We start from the raw sequence: 13,684 nt of genomic DNA on the forward strand, positions 1-13,684 counted from the left end.
AGACCTCCAAAGAAGGAGACTCCACCACACTCCTTGGCAGCAAATTCCACTGTTGAACAGCTCTCACTGTCAGGAAGTTCCTCCTAATGTTTAGCTGGAATCTTTTTTCTTGTAGTTTGGAACCATTGCTCCGTGTCCGCTTCTCTGGAGCAGCAGAAAACAACCTTTCTCCCTCCTCTATGTGACATCCTTTTATATATTTATAAACTTTAGTTCTGATTCTGAAAACGTTAAGCCAAAGGGAGGTTTATTTATTGACAACTGTTGGTGGTGCTGGAAATCGTTGGCGCATGATGCCAAGGCCTAAGCAGCTAACAGAAGCCATTAAGATATAATCACGAGGTCTCTCGATAGCCAAGGGTGTGAGCCAGCCCTTAAGTAGGTCTTGGCAATGCCTTGTGTTTCATAGGTCAATATAGGTCAACTGCACTTTTTCTCAGTCCACAACCGTTTTTTTGCGAGCTACTGAGGACTGTGTATTTTCTCAGCAACGGCTGTAAACTGAATTGGATTTCCCCTGCGGACATGCGTCTGAAACATAAACAAAGCGCACTTAGAGTTGACATCAGGCAGCAGTTTTGTAAACTGAACGAACAGAGAATCTCTTCACCCACAACATCAGTCCTCAGAGTAAGAATGATCTTGCTTGGCAGAGAAATGCTGGTTGGCCCGCCATGTCTCTACGATGAGAAAATAAACTTCCTTTCCTTCTTATAACTAGGTTTGTTGTTGTTGTTATTGTTGTTTAGTCGTTTAGTCGTGTCCGACTCTTCGTGACCCCATGGACCAGAGCACGCCAGGCACTCCTGTCTTCCACTGCCTCCCGCAGTTTGGTCAAACACATGTTGGTAGCTTCGAGAACACTGTCCAACCATCTTGTCGTCCCCTTCTCCTTGTGCCCTCCATCTTTCCCAACACCAGGGTCTTTTCCAGGGAGTCTTCTCTTCTCATGAGGTGGCCAAAGTATTGGAGCCTCAGCTTCAGGATCTGTCCTTCCAGTGAGCATTCAGGGCTGATTTCCTTAAGAATGGATAGGTTTGATCTTATAACTAGGTTTACTATGCCTAATTTTTCCTAGTGGTCTCTTGTGCATTTTAGAGCTGCATCCCTCACAGAATAAACATAGTTCAAAAAGGATAATGTGAAGCCAGGGGTAGGCGGCATATTGTACATAAGGATATGGGGGAGGGGGGAGGGAGAAGGATTAGCAACGAATGAGGAATGGCTTTTGAAACTGATGGACTATGCTGAAATGGCGAAATTCACTGCCGAACTAAGAGGACATAATGACGAAGTGTTTAAGGAGGAACAGAGACCACTGGTGGATTATCTATCAAAGTATCACCCATACATGAAGTTGTGGGCAGGATTTGAAATATAAGCGGTGGATTACTGATGTGATCACCCTCTGTTCTCTGGCAGGGAGGGAGAATGCCATTTGGTGGTTCGCCTCAGGTGCCAAAATGTCTTGGGCTGGCCCTGCCACTAGTCAATGTGGCCTCCAAGTTCAAAGGCAGCGAGTTCCAAGGTCCTCATGCCCAGTTTGTGGGCTTGCCATGAGGCATCATACAGTCATACCTCAGGTTGACTGTTTTCGGGTTGCGCTCCGCAGTGACCCGGAAGTAATGGAACGGGTTACTTCTGGGTTTTGCCGCTTGCACATGCGCAGACGGTCAAAATGACGTCACGCGCATGCACAGAAGTGGCGAATTGTGACCCGCACACACGCAGAGGCACAGACACAGGTTGTGTTCACTTCAGGATGCAAACGGGGCTCCGGAACGGATCCTGTTCATATCCAGAGGTACCACTGTATTGTCATATTGTCTACAGTAGGAGACCAGGTGCTTGAGTCAATAGGCTGGTCCGGTGGGCTTTTTCTTATGTTCTTATCAGCACCCGGAATTGCACAAATGCTCTTCATAGCAAAGAAATATAGGAAGGTTTCGCCTGTCAAATGTCTGGCTGTCACACAGTTCATAAGGCAGGGGGAAAACTGAAAACAATATGAAGTTGATGCTGAATGTCGGCACAATACATCAGAGAAAATTGCACTATAACCTTGTTAGGGAGTTGTGCCCCAAAATGGTATATTAGCTCATGCAGGAGATATGGTAGCCTAATAAGCCCATCCACTGGGTCCCTGGCCTTCCCAGGTTGATCCTGCATTTCCTTGAATATGAATATAAGTCATCATTTGATTGGAGATCCTGCTCGATCAGGGTTCCTGGTCATGCACTGGGTTCTTCTCATATCCAAGCAACACAAGAGGGCAGAAACAGAGAAGGCAGGCCTGACATATTACAGAGATGTTGCTGTGTGACTGGTGTGCATGACTCCTCACCTCCAAGTGTTGGTTCTGACCTTTAAAGCCCTAAAAGACCTCGGCCCAGTATACCTGAAGGAGCATCTTTGCCCCCATCGTTCAGCCTGGACACTGAGGTCCAGTGCCAAGGGCCTTCTGGTGCTTCCCTCACTTACAGGAAACCAGACAGAGGGCCTTCTCGGTGGTGGTGCCCGCCGTGTGGAATGCCCTCCCATCAGATGTCAAGAAAAGAAACAGTTATCTGACTTTTAGAAGACATCTGAAGGCAGCCCTGTTTAGGGAAGTTTTTAATGTTTGATGCCTTATCATGTTTTAAATATTCTGTGGGGAGCCACCCAGAGTGGCTGGGGAAATCCTGCTGGATGGGCGGGTTATAAATAAATAAATAATTATTATTATTATTATTATTATTATTATTATTATTATTATTATCATCATCATCACCTCCCACATTTATATATATCATTGTAGAGTCAGAAGGGATCATGAAGATCATCAACCCCCTGCAATGCAGGAATTTGCAGCTGTCCCTGAGGATCGAACCTGCAACCTAGGCGTTATCAGCACCAACTGAGCTATCCAGGCTTGCACATGGGCAGAGATTTATCTAACCAACTGAGCTATCCAGGCTTGCCCATGGGCAGAGATTTATCTAACCAACTGAGCTATCCAGGCTTGCCCATGGGCAGAGATTTCTTGTAACAGGGACTTGTGCAGAAAATTATCGCCACAGGGAAAGTCATGATGTCGTGACTGAGAGCTCTTTCAGAGGACTCCCAACAGCACCACTATTATTCACAGTGCTGAAGCGCTACTAGTTCTCCAACAACTGAATAGGCAGCCAAATGCCTTATCAGGGATGAAGGTCCATGGAAAGACTGCATGCAGTTCCCTGCAGGAAAGTGGGTTTCTGTGTAGGGAATGCCTGTGAATTGCTGTTGATTGTGTTCAGGCTTTGGCCTCTCCTGTGTGTTGGGAGAGTGAGGTCAGCCTTTTTTTCGCCCAGTCTAGCTACTGGCATTTACACTGCCCATTTATAGTACAATGTAAATGGAGCTGTCTGTCCTATGGTATTCCCATACATAGCAACTGATCTCATTGCCAACTCAGCTATTCCATGCTTTCTAGAGAGAGGGAGAGAGAGAGAGACTGCGCACAGGAGGCACTTTCCATAAAAGGATGGCTAGGGAATCTTGCTTTATTCTGTGTGGGGCTTACTGATTCAACTAGCAAATCAGTGCGATTAATGAGCCAACTGGGTATAATAGCAGGAAAAGATTTTTCTGGCCCACCACAAACCTAACTGCGGGAAAGGTGGTAAGAACTGATTATCAGGGGGTTTAAGTAGATGTGCCCAAGGAGAGTCATAGAATTGTAGCGTTTGTAGGGACCCCAAGGGTCATCCATTCCAACCCCTTGCAATTTAACAGGGCAGGGGGGGAATGTTTATATTCTAAATAGCTTTGTTCAAGCTCTAACCCCCTCTTCGTCTTGCTGGAGGGTTGCTTTGAGAAAGGAGAAAGTGGCAGGTGTCAAAGCCTTTTCTTCCCACCTCGACAGACTGTTGCCAGTAATATTATTAATAATCCTCCTCTTCTTATATTTAAATATACAAAAAGATAACCAACCATTATTCACACAGCCACAGAGTGAATACAATGAACAAAATGATCCAAATAGACCTTCTGCAATTTTTATCTCTGGGTTTGGTAGTTCTGGGGGACCAGATGAAGCTCATGGGCTCCCAGTTGCCGATTCCCTCATATCTTCTGACCTCAAGCATGTTTCAAAAGAATGTGCTGATTTTCCAACTAATCTTACCAATGGCACTCTTTCTGTCTACTCAGAAACTAGCAGCAGCACACATTGCCTGCTATTACTTTTTAGAATGCAAGTTGCATACCTTCCTGCTCTAAAGTTAAAATGCCATCTATACCTGGCACTTCTGCTAGCTCTAGGAAAATCGTATTTATATACTGGAACTAATTAGAATTTCGGCTTTGTTTCTGCAGCCACTGCAAAAGCAACTGCATCCAGGAAATGCTGGTTCCTTTTATGAGCCTTGACTCAGCAGGCCTTGAAATAAATGCAGGTATCTCACCCCCCCCCCCCGGCTGCTGCTTGCTTCTGACATTTTATACAAGTTGTTTTTCTGGGGTTGTTGTTTTTTTCTGCCTGTCTTTATTTTCATTCTTTATTTATTGTGAGTTAGAGAATTTGGGAGGGGGAATCTATGCAGAAAATATTCTCCTTGTGTATCACTAACCCATTTAAAAATAGCTATGCAAAAATATGATCAGGCTGAAATACTGAGCAAGCTGCAAATATTTCCTAATACTGTACATGGAAACTGGTCTTCCAAATAAAAATATCAGGCTTTGTGGATCTCTGCTCCTGAATTTCAGCAACTAATAAAGAAACCTAATTTTAGCATGCTGATGCCAAAATTTAAGGGCTTTGTTTTTGATAGACACCAGGTTTCTGCCACCTAGAGCCTGCAAACTGGCATTCTCTTGGGTTCAAAATACAGTCGTACCTTGATTCTTGAACTGAATCCATTCCAGGAGTCTGTTCAACTCCCAGAACCATTCAAAAAACAAGGCATGGCTTCCGATTGGCTGCAGGAGCATCCTGCAGGAGCATCCTGCAGCCAATCGGAAGCCACAGAACCCACACCGGATGTTGGGCTTCCAAAAATCATTCAAAAACTGAAACTGTCACTTCTTGGTTTCGGTCATTCGGGAGCCGATTTGTTCAGGAGCCAAGGCGTTTGAGATCCAAGGTACAACTGTATGAGATGAGTTGGGGACATTCCATGCAACCCATCTGAATGATGGTGACAATAGCCTTGCTTAAACCATACCTATACCCATCTGCTAAACCAAATCAAAGACTGGCTTCAGGGTATATTGTCCTCTCGCAGGCCTCTTCCACTCTTGGTGTGTCCAGTGGGTCCTGGTGTCAAGGAGCCAACAGGGAGAACGGGTCGTTCACAGAACAGAGAAAGACAATGACACGCCAGCTAATTTACAGTTAACTTCTGTATTAAGGAAGCAGAACAGAGTACACACATAGACTTCTGAGGGTTTCTCCTGTCTAGATGGAGCAGTTGTCCAGACTGGCTTCACTTCCTATCCCTCTGTGTCAGGCCCCTCCCTTTGTCTACGGTGAGCCCCAAGCCACCCCCTCTGTTTCTGCCTGGCTCTCTGCTCTGTGACATACAATAGACGCCTCGTTCTGGGAGTAGCTTCTTGCAGGCTGTCAGCAGAGAAGCTGTCAAGGTGACTCTCTGGTGGAGCTGCTAAGTCTGATTCCTGCCGCTGCCCTGTACTAGGGCACCTGCCTGTCTCCTCCTCTTCGTCCTCCAAACTCCCAGCCTCCAGCACTTCCCAGCTCTTCCCCTCCTCTGGGATGTAGCTGATTTCCCACCACCAAGAGCCCAGATCCAAATCCTCTCACTCTGTGCTTTCCCTGGGGGGCTCTTGGTCAGGCACCCTCCACCACTTCTCATCCAGCCAGTCCCTGACATCTGGTAGACTTATACCTAGCTTTGTGGGCAGTGCCCCAAGCAGTTCAGAGTGGCTGTCTCCAGCCACCCTTTGAATTTCACAGTGTCTGTTATGTACTGAGTTGAATAGGATCCAAATTGCAGCAGTCTGATTGGTCCTAGAACAATAGGATTCAGAATGCAGCAGTCCAATTGGTCCTAGAACAATAGGATCCAGAATGCAGCAGTCTGATTGGTCCGCAGGAGCCACCCAATCCAACTCCAGGTGGAAGTGAATCCACAACCTGATTGGCCTACAGGAGAATCCCGGAATTAGTCAGTCACGTGGGGCCCATTGTGTAAATAATGTATTTAAAGCAGACATTTCAGGGGAACTTCCATTCCTCCTCACTACTATGAGCTGAATAAAGAGCATGAAATACACACTCGACTCCCAAGTATATTTCAGTGTCCCAATCTGGTTTCATTCTAGGGAAACTTTCCCCAAACTGGCTGTCTTCTGGCTGGGGCCATTGGGAGCATTGGGGGAAATGTAAACGGTGCTTTTAGCTCTCCTCTGTAGCTGCATCTGGGTGTTGGGCCAGAGGGTGTGAGGTTGTTTTTTTTCTAAAGGAGGCCCAGGCTGGGATCAAGAGTATTTGGGGCCTTAGCAGCTGTCAAAGGATGCCAGGTGTGGATACTGGCCCTGACCATATTCTCCGATGTTTCAGAGTTGAAAATAGGGACACATCTGCTCGCAGTATCTCTGTCCTCACAGCAAAGATCATTGCTTGAGCCACCTGTCCCGTCCTTGCAAAGTTGCAGTGCCTCTCCTCTGCTGGCAGATTATGCTGCAGCAGCTTGCAATTTATCCCGCAGTGGCTTCAGAAGCCGGGCATTGTGTTAAATTAGTCATAACCTTTTTTTCCTTTCTTTTAAGAAAGCAGCAACCTCACAGGTTAACCATTTTTAATCGAACAAATACTTGCAACCTTCCCATGCGCCTTCCCATGTTTACTGGGAGTAAACAGAAGAGTAAGCATTGCCTACCTATTAGTAAGGGACGCTGGTGGCGCTGTGGGTTAAACCACAGAGCCTAGGACTTGCCAATCAGAAGGTTGCGGTTCAAATCCCTGTGACGGGGTGAGCTCCTGTTGCTCGATCCCAGCTCCTGCCAACCTAGCAGTTTGAAAGCATGTCAAAGTGCAAGTAGATAAATAGGTACCATTCTGGCGGGAAGGTAAACGGCATTTCCGTGTGCTGCTCTGGTTTGCCAGAAGCGGCTTAGTCATGCTGGCCACATGACCCGGAAGCTGTACGCCGGCTCCCTCGGCCAATAAAGCGAGATGAGCGCCGCAACCCCAGAGCAACCTCCCTTTAATCGATGGACTAGCAATATGACAACGCTTCCAACTTATGAACAGACTGCTTATAGAGGTAGACTTTGTTTGGATAAATATGACAACATTTAGAATGAGTTTATACAGAATGTAGTAGGGTATTAACATCAATATATGTACAGTGGTACCTTGGGTTACATATGGTTCAGGTTACATATGCTTCAGGTTACAGACTCCGCTAACCCAGAAATAGTGCTTCAGGTTAAGAACTTTGCTTCAGGATGAGAACAGAAATCGTGCTCCGGTGGCGCGGCGGCAGCGGGAGGCCCCATTAGCTAAAGTGGTGCTTCAGGTTAAGAACAGTTTCAGGTTAAGTACGGACCTCCGGAACGAATTAAGTACTTAACCCGAGGTACCACTGTATTAGGATAATAACACTTTATCAATTTATATACGTAGGTATGACATATATTACATTGCATTTTTGTATATCACCCCCTTTCTAATACACATCTTTGCTCTTTTTTTCCTCCTCATTTTCCTCTCTTTTTCCTTTGTATCACTTTATTTCTTTATAATTGAAATTATTTCAGTAAAAATATTAATATTAAAACGTGTCTTCTTGGTGCAGCCTTATTTTGGGGTACAAGCTTGGTGAGTATTCCATCGCAGGAGAGGGACAAAGGACAACCTCTGTAGAACTTATATAGTCTATTAAAAAACTTCAACAAAGGAATCACAAAGAAGTCCACATTGCTGGTGCTGGCAGCAGTGTCATTTTCTGATGTTCCCCACCTTTCAGAGAATATATGCTTATAATTTATAAAACGCCAAACCTTAGGTGCTGTATAAAAATGAATGGATCTGTTCCCAAGACATAGCAAGGGAAGAAAATGAAAGGTTATTAACAGACTAATGTTGAGGAGATCACAGTATGATAAGGCTTTAAGTTATTGGTGGCTTTGCATTGCATGATTATATTATTATCTAGCAAGTGAATAAGCACATGGTGCAATAAACCAGATTAAAACAATGGACGTTTGTCCTGTTTCGCTCCTATGGGAATGAGCAATGGGTATATGGGTGTAGCCGGAGGGGCAGGGGGTAGCTGCCCCCCCCATTAAGTAAAACAATAACAATACTTAAGTAACTGAGCAATCACATTGGTTCTCTCTCTCCCCCCCCCAACAAAAGTCCTGCCGCCTCTAACAAAAAGCCTACCCCACCCCAACAAAAATCCTGGCTAGGCTCATGAAGGGGTAAGCGCCTATTTGTTACTATTAAGCCCTAAAGTTACAAGCTCTTGCTCCTTCTCAAAGGCTGATTTCAAATGGGGGTTTAATATTGCCAACAGGTTGCTCAGACGTGCCACTGGCAACAGCTTTTCAAAACTTTATTGGATTTTTCCTGGAAAGGGAAATGCCAGATTCAATGGGGGTGGGGTAAGGGTGAGGGGTGGCATTTGATGGTGTGGAGGATGCTTGTGAAAAACGTGCATGCACAAGTAGCACTATCCCTTAATAAACAACCACCTGGAAGCACCCTTGGGCTGTAATCTGAACCCCATCTGCCTGGTGATAATTCCCATTTAATTCAATGGGATTTATTTCTGAGTAGACATGGTTAGACTTGTGCTGTTACTTGGTCACTGCAAAGACCACACTGAGGTCAGGTAAGGATATAATTTAACTGGGAGCTCTATTGATTCTTGATAATTTCGTACCACTTAAAGGAAATATATTTGTTTTTTCCCCAAATTTCAATATTCGCTTGATTTATTTCCTCTCTCTTATTGTTAAATTCATTGAATAGGGGGGTGTTTTTTTGCGAGAAGCTTATTTTGAGCAAAATAAGAGATGACAGCAATAATTTGTGTCAATCACATTTACAAAAATATCCTTGCTCAGAACAACTCCATCTGGTGTCTCCTCTGCTAAATCTTTAAGGAATACTCTATGAGGAGAGGTCTAGATCAACCATGAGAATGAGCTTGTAACTTTTGACTTTCACATATAAAGAATGGTTTTCTTCCATGTTGTTTTGTCAAAAGACAATGTTGTCGGGGCTGCCTGGTTGGGGCATGTCAGAACTATATACTCTAAAGCTCTGTAGATGCCCTAAACGTTGATCTGTTTATCAGTGAAATTTCACACACTGCATGAGTCAGAGAACAGGAGGAATTTGGCTACTAAACCTGTAAAGCTGCAGCTATAATGAACAGCAGATACTACTTGGCCACTACTTGGCCACTGCTGCCCTCTGTGGGAAATAACTAATTTTTGCCAGACTTTCCCTAAACATCTCTTGCACTGTGGGGCCTCCATTGGGAAGGTCACGATGAGGTTTCCTATTAAGCCACAGCTCAAAAATGCATTTTTTTCCCACAGGCATCAGGTTGGTCACTGTGATAACAGGATGTTGGATAGGATGGATTATTGTCCTCATCCAGCAGCAGCTTCTTCTTATGAATGAGAGTAGAACCTTCTCAGTAATTACACCCCATGCTTTGAACTCTCTCTATTTCTGGAATGTTTGTGCTGTTCTGCTTTAAAGAAAATTATAGCTGGGCTTCAGAGTAGGGTAATGGATTTTTTACCCCAGTGGCTTGAATATATGTAATGGCTTAAATTTTGACTCTAGTGATTTCTAGCTACAAGGACTTCTTTGCTTCCTAAATTTGTTGTTGTTTAGTCGTTTAGTCATATCAGACTCTTCGTGACCCCATGGACCAGAGCATGCCAGGCACATCTTCCACTGCCTCCCGCAGTTTGGTCAAACACATGCTGGTAGCTTCTAGAACACTGTCCAACCGTCTTGTCCTCTGTTGTCCCCTTCTCCTTGTGCCCTCCATCTTTCCCAACATCAGGGTCTTTTCCAGGGAGTCTTCTCTTCTCATGAGGTGGCCAAAGTATTGGACCTCAGCTTCAGGATCTGTCCATCCAGTGAGCACTCAGGGCTGATTTCCTTCAGAATGGAGAGGTTTGATCTTCTTGCAGTCCATGGGACTCTCAAGAGTCTCCTCCAGCACCATAATTCAAAAACTATACGGGTCTTTTGGCTCCAAACACACCATGCATTTAAAGCCCATGGCTTCTTCCAAAGAAACTGTAGTTTTTGCTACAGTTCCCAGCACCCTTAACAAACTACAGGGTTATTTGGGGGCAGTCATGGAGTTTAAGTGTACACAGCAACCTCGAAAAGTAGAACTGCAGATCAACTCTCATGTCAGGCCATCTTATTTCCACCTAAGCAGATCGTAAATTGCCATTCCTATGGAGCAGGGAAGGGCACTCCTTGGTTTGCCCTTAAAATCCACAGCGAGGAGTTGGGATCAAGCTTTTGTGCTGTAGGGAACTTGGTTCAATTTTTATAGCTGGCGTGTTGATCTGTGTCTACTGCTGGATCTGCTCCAACATGTGCCTCACATTGCCACAAGATGTCGCCGTTTCCAAGGCTCACCAAATTTGCTTTATTGTTAACTAACAATGTTTATACCGTTCCCCACAATAGCAATTAATTTGGAAAGATTCGTAGCTTAAAAAAATAGCAAAAATTGAGCAAAGCCTGGTTTCATTTATTTATTTTTTGGCCACTTTTAAATCAAATATCTGAGCAGGAAACAATATCGAATCACGTTACCATAAGAAACTCGTTTTAAAACAAGTAAGAACCGTAAATAAAGTCACAAAACAGTTCAGTGAATCTGAAAAGCACATCATTAAAAAGATCAATGACATGCCTGGGTAAATTAAAATGTCTGCAAAAGATGCCTAGCACCCACTGAGGACCACACCAACCAGATCTGTGAGGGGAGGCCACATTAAACCGTGGACCATTAACATCAAGCAGACATCTTTTTAATTCTGTAGCTAGGATGATTTCTGCTCATGATGGCATTGGGGCTGTTATACCTGATCTCACTGCCAATTTGGCTTGTGCCTCCAAAGCCTTTGGGACACCCATACCTACAGCCTTTCTCCTTAGCTGATTTCTATTTCTCCCCAATTTTAGTCAAATCACACCCAACCTGCAACTTCCCAAAATGCAGGTCTACTAAGGAAGGGGAAATAAATAAATAAATAAATAAATAAATAAATAAATAAATAATTTATTTATTTATCCCCAGCCACTCTGGGCAGCTTCCAACAAAATATTAAAAATACAATAAAACATCAGACATTAAAAACTTCCATAAACAGGGCTGCCTTCAGATGTTATCTCCCCTTCTGCATCCACCAAATGTTCCCCTGTCACTTAGGACAAGGGGAAATTGCAGCTAAAATTGCATCTGAACACTAGGCTCTGCCTACATCAGAACTGTCTACTCCTTTTTTTTCTAAATTATTATTATTGCTGCCGCTGCCAAAATCAGCAGGGATTTTTTTTTTGGGAGGGGGGCAGCAGAAACATTTTCTTGTGGGGCCTGACCTGGGTTAGTTACCCCTGCTGTATAGGATCCACGTTCTTGAATTACTTTGTGAATTTGGCACTTTCTCGTGCACAGAAATGTGGGGAGCTGCTTCGGATCCAACTACTTCAACCAGCTCCATCTTGCTAACTGTCTGTGACTCTTTCGAGTTTCATGTGGGTCTTTTGTAGCAGAGGTAGATTTAGGGCAGAACGACTGGTTCCACCGTACTGGGTCCAAGCAGGGTGTCACAACTATGGTGAGCAGAATGGAAGGTGAGGGGGGCATCAAATTTTGGCCTTGCACAGGGTGCTGCTGAAATGTGAAAGTCCATCCCTCTTCTCAGTCCTCTTCAGGGATGCCAGGAATCCATCCTGGGGTCTGGTACGTGCCAGACATCTGCTCTGCCTGGTTACAAGGCCCTGCGTTGGTTAGGTAGACTTTTTCTCCTATTGGGCATTCCCCTTTTGTGTTAGCAGCAGTTCCATTGTGAATGAATGTGCCCTCCATTCTGAGGCCCTTTGAATGTATTCAGTGCAGGGATTATGCTTAAGCACTGATTGTGTCCCAGGTCAAAAGAAGGTTCTGCCGAGTCAGCAAAGTGACTGGTCAACAAAAGCATGTGTAGAATTCCTTTTAATACTGCAGCCATATAGCTGAGCCGGGCAGGGAGGAGGAAGGAGGCAGTATTCATAAGCAGGAATGCCGTGTCACCTAGGGTTGCCATATTTCAAAAAGTAAAGAATCAGGAAAGTTGTCGAGCTTTTTGACTTGTCCTGGTAATGTCTGGGAAAATCTGGACATATGGCAGCCCTACTGTAGCCCTGTGTTATGTGTTGCTGAAGGATGTGCTAACTGGAGGAAGAAACCCCTGAATGCTAAAGTTCCCTCCCAACACATTATCAGGTAACCGATCACTATAGGTGAAATGAAGGTTTGGGAGCAATTGGCTTCCATGCCTTATTCCGGGGCTGAAATGATGGAGGTACCGTATTTTTCGCTCTATAGGACACACATTTCCCCCTCCAAAAATCAAGGGGAAATGTGTGTGCGTCCTATGGAGTGAATGCAGGCTCCTTGGCTTCAGTGATAGCAACGCAAAGCCTCCAAAGTGCAGAGGGAGCGCTCCCTCCGTGCTCCGGAGGCTTCAGGTTCCTTTTGCTGAAGCCAGGAGAGCAAGACTCTCCTGGCTGCAGCAGAGAGGTAGAGCTGCGCAGCGCCCCTTCAGCGAAACAGGAGGAGAAATGGAAGGGCCCCCGTTTCTCCTGCCGCTTCACTGAAGGGGTGCTGAGCAGAGAGGGGGAGAATTTTTTTTCTTGTTCTCCTCCTCTAAAACAAGGTGCGCCCTATGCTCGGGTGCGTCCTATAGAGCGAAAAATACAGTAAATGTTGTGGGGAGCGAAATGAAATCCACATGCCCCAATCTTCTTATTTCTCCCCAATTTTAGTCAAATCACACCCAACCTGCAACTTCCCAAAATATAACCTGCTGTAACAAAAGGTGAGGAGCGTGAGCCTCCTTTGTCCACCCCTCCACCCCCCAAAACCTTTGCCTTGAGCTATCTAGATGCTTGTGAGCATCGCTCAGGGATTCCACTAGCGTTGATAGTGCTGGTTGGGCTTCTGATACAGTAGGGATGGAGGAAGCACTGTCACTTTCAGGTTCTTTCAGGTTCAAGATCTGGTGGTGGTGCCCTGCCTCTTCCCCCCTTCCATTTAAGAGAGCACATGCTTATCTCTTCAACTTCAGGAATGCATGTCAAAACTTCATCTGGAAAATAAATTCCACCCATTCTCAAATGGCGTTCACATACACCTTAAGACAGACCATAAGATTCAGGTAGATAAAATCTGAGTATTAGAATCTGGACCCTATTGCCCAGCTTTGCCAGTAATCTACATTTTTATTCCTGCTGTTTTTAATTGTTTTTAGGGTGGGGGGGCTCTGCTATTTTTTGCCTGTTTCCCATCCGCTTCCCCTTTTCATGATATCATAGCTCTTTTATTATTTCTGTTAGCTGCCTAACAGAAAACTGGTCCTAACTGCTAACCTTCCCTCAACAAGCATTTTGCACCACTGTTGTATACATTGTTATTCAAAACCAAGTCCTGTTGTGTTCTAT

This window comes from Podarcis erhardii (assembly GCF_964252035.2).
Source record: "Podarcis erhardii genome assembly, chromosome: 3".
NCBI classification, from domain to species: Eukaryota; Metazoa; Chordata; class Lepidosauria; order Squamata; family Lacertidae; genus Podarcis; species Podarcis erhardii.